We start from the raw sequence: 3517 nt of genomic DNA, 5'->3' as shown, positions 1-3517 counted from the left end.
GACATCTGCACCCGAATGTTTATGGCAGCACAATTCACTATTGCAAGGATGTGGAAACAACCCAAGTGTCCGTCAATCCATGAGTGGATTATTAAAATTTGGTATATGTTTACAATGGAATATTACTCAATCATAAGAAACAACAGTGATCTAGAACCTCTTATACTTTCCTGGATTAAACTTAAGCCCATTATCCAAAGTGAAGCACTACAAGAGCAGAAGAACGGGCCCCACTTGTACTCCCCATCAAATTGGTACTAACTGATCAACATTAGGGTGATCACATGGCAGAAATACTCTCCAGGGATTACAGGGATGGGAGGGTAAATCCTCAACTAAAGGACACAGGGAGCACTGTAGCGGGGGGAAGGGCATGACTTTAACCTGTACTTGGGTGAGGCAAAGACATAAAGTGCAACCACAATGTTTGTACCCTCACAATACCCTGAAATAAAAAAAAAAGAAAAAGAAAAAAAAAATCTTTATTGTCTTCCGTCATGTGAGGGCAGACACCAAAAATGTTTTCCTGGATAAACTTTTTAGTCTTGCCATCGGTCATCTTGTGCTCTGGATATGCCACAGTCTCATCCTCAAACTTGTTAATCAGATACGAAGGACAAAATAAGGTGAAACCCTCTCTGTTATCATCATACTCGTTCACCAGAAATGGCACGTTGGTGTGTGCAAATCAGTAATCATCCCTCAAGTTTCTGGCTGCTTTTAGAAACTCAGAGTGAGCTTCACTGAATAAATCCTTGAGAAAACCCCCTACAGAGGGGGTTTATCACCAGTGAATTTCTTAAATTCTTCCTCAGTCCTGAGAGGAGCGGAAGCTGGTCCTGCCTGCTTCTTTGGGTGGCCGACAATTCCCTGGGCAGTCCCAGGCCCGTCATAGCACCTGCTTCTTCACCATCTCTATCTTCAGGGTCAGACATCCACTGACTCTATACTTTCACAAGTGATTTTGTTGGCAGTGCCATCAACCTTTCCTGGTGGGACTATTTCTTTTAATCTGGTAGCTGCAAGCTTCACATTCAGTGGCAAGACTCTTGAAGTGTCCACACCAGGGGGCAAAGAACTCGACCACCATGAGACCCGCAGAGCCATGTCAGAGCCATGTCAGAGATGTGGCGACTCTCGAAGTTGTCATCCAGAGTTCCAGCACGGAGGCCGCAGCGGGAAGCAGCACCATACTGGGAACAGCACCAGGCAGCAGAGGCACGTGGTGGCGGGGTGAGGAGGGGCGGACGGGAGGGTCGGGCCTCCATGGGGACGGCGGAGGTCAAGACAGCTGCCACGCACCTGCTGCCTGCAAGAAAATGATTTTTAAAACAAACAAACAAAAGGTTGGTCCTGCCTCCATCATACCTGGCCCCTTTCTTGACTCTGCTCTGGACTCAGGTCCATCTCTAGCCTGATTCAGTGTGAGTTGGACTTGGAAAGGCAGGTCTGCTTAGGGCTGCTCTTTGTGCTTGTGGTGGTTTGGTTCTCGGGGCAGTTTTTATTAACAAGGACTCAGCCGACGCCAGCACACCCACCACCGCTGCCACCGCCACCACCACCACCATGCTAGCCTTCTCCTCACCCCTTCACACACTGCTAGGTCCTATTTTAAGAAAACCCATATTAAAATAAGCACTTGAGCTTAACATTCTGAGACACAAACACAGAAGTAGTCCATTTGTTTCTAACAAACACTAATTTTTTTAAAAATTTAAAAATCACATACAAAAAACTTAATTGACAGCATGTTAGGGGTTTTAGAACTACAGAAATATAAAATGTCTCCATGGTATTTATATTATAAATGGAGACGGTAAACTGTATTCAGTAACTAAAACAAATATTAATAATATTCATCATTTGCACATCACGAGCAGCTAAAGGAAAGAGAGAGAATACAGAGAGAAAAAGAGGGGAAAGGAAAGAAAGAGAAACAGTGATAAAAGTAACAAGAAAAAGATACTAATCAAAAGGAATAGAAAAAGCAAAGAAATAATGTGATGGGGAGAGAGAGAGAGTCCTCTAGTTATAGTGAGACAATGTTTTGCGTTAAGGAGTCTTTGTTTGTAAACAAGCCGAAATCTCTCTCGACCTAAAACAAGGTGTTTCCCAATCCTACATCCCCCTCTAACTACCACAACTCCATGTTCTCATTCCCTTCACTGCCCTTTTGGTAGCAGTGGCCTTACTCCTCAAGCCACTGGAATTCAGTTTCCACCACAATCTCCAGTGACCTCCCATCACCAGATTCAATGGACTCTTGTCTGCCCTGATTTCACAGGATTGCTCAAACCCCTTCCAAGGGTTCTCTTGACCCCACTCTGCTTCTTGGTATAATCTGACGCCACTCCTTCCTGGTTCTCCTCTGCCTTTATCTCTCACCCTCTGCCTCAATCTCCTTTACCCACCCCATGAACACTGATCTTCCCTGGTGTGTCTTCCTCAATTCATGGTTTTTCTCACACAGTTCACTAAGAAAAACCAAACCAAAACCAAAAAAACCCACCTCATTAACTCTCATATTATTAGCTATTGCTAGCTATCAAATACTCCTAGGATGCATGGCACCAACTGCTATACAGGCTGACGGCCTCAAATCTTACATCCATGGTCCTGATATCTTTCTGGATCCTTGGACCTCTCTTTCAACTTCCTGCTCGCATTGCCACCTAGATTTTCCCATGATCTATCAGATTTGTCATGTCCAAAGAGAACTCATCATGCTCCCATGCAAACTGTTTTGTCCCTAAATTCCCAGCCTAAATCCCTCAAGTCACCTCCAGTCTAGTCCAGTCTGTCACTCCCATATCTAATCAGTCACCAAAACTTAACCTACTAAACATTTTATAAATCTTCTCTCTCCTTCAGTATCTACTAACACAGTCCTCATAACTTGGCACACAAGGTACCCCATGGCCTGTCCCTACTTCCTCTCCAGCCTCCCCTCCCACTCTTTCCTGCTTTCACTTTACTCTCTAGTGATCTGAATAGCTTGTCGTTGCCCACATGCGCTTTGCCCAGCTCTTGTTCTTTGGTCTTAAAGTAACTTCTTTCCAGAATGTTTGCTCTTGACCCTTACCCACAGTTGGCTCTAAACAATCCTTATATGTTTTGTTCAACTATCATCTCATACAAACAAACCTTTCAGAACCTCCAGACCAGCTTGGGTGCCGCTGGTCTGTGCTCCCATAGCCCCATTCCTACCTTTCTCCCCACAGTATACCACATTGTAATGAAAGGCTATGTTAGACTTCCTAACTAGACAGCAGCTTAACTTAAAGCAAGGAATGCGTCTTACTGCTCTGTGGACATCCCGCAGACTCGATGTCTGGCAGTAAGTATCCAGAAAGGTGTGGTGAGAAATTGTGAGAGCTTCCTTCAGCCCTGGTCTCAGTGTGAGCACCTCTTACAGGCCTTTGGAAAGGGCTGTTAAATGAAAAGCTACTCTTTACAGCTTGACAGAACGATTCTTCTCCTTTGAAAGGGCTGATCTGAAATGACAAACTAGAAAAAG

At 44.6% G+C, this 3517-nt stretch overlaps 1 pseudogene across 1 annotated transcript in view; it reads right to left on the bottom strand.

Moving 5' to 3' along the window:
- Positions 1-1108, bottom strand: part of LOC105821448 — a 3698-nt pseudogene extending 2590 nt beyond the window's left edge. The window contains exon 1 of the transcript XR_001138067.1: positions 484-1108. The product of XR_001138067.1 is annotated as a protein disulfide-isomerase A3-like (transcript). The remainder of the gene's footprint in view (positions 1-483) is intronic.
- Between the last annotated feature and the right edge of the window lie 2409 nt (positions 1109-3517).

Source organism: Propithecus coquereli, unplaced genomic scaffold (assembly GCF_000956105.1).
Source record: "Propithecus coquereli isolate 6110/MARCELLA unplaced genomic scaffold, Pcoq_1.0 Scaffold575, whole genome shotgun sequence".
Lineage (NCBI taxonomy): Eukaryota > Metazoa > Chordata > Mammalia > Primates > Indriidae > Propithecus > Propithecus coquereli.
This window is presented reverse-complemented; position numbering and strand designations above follow the sequence as displayed.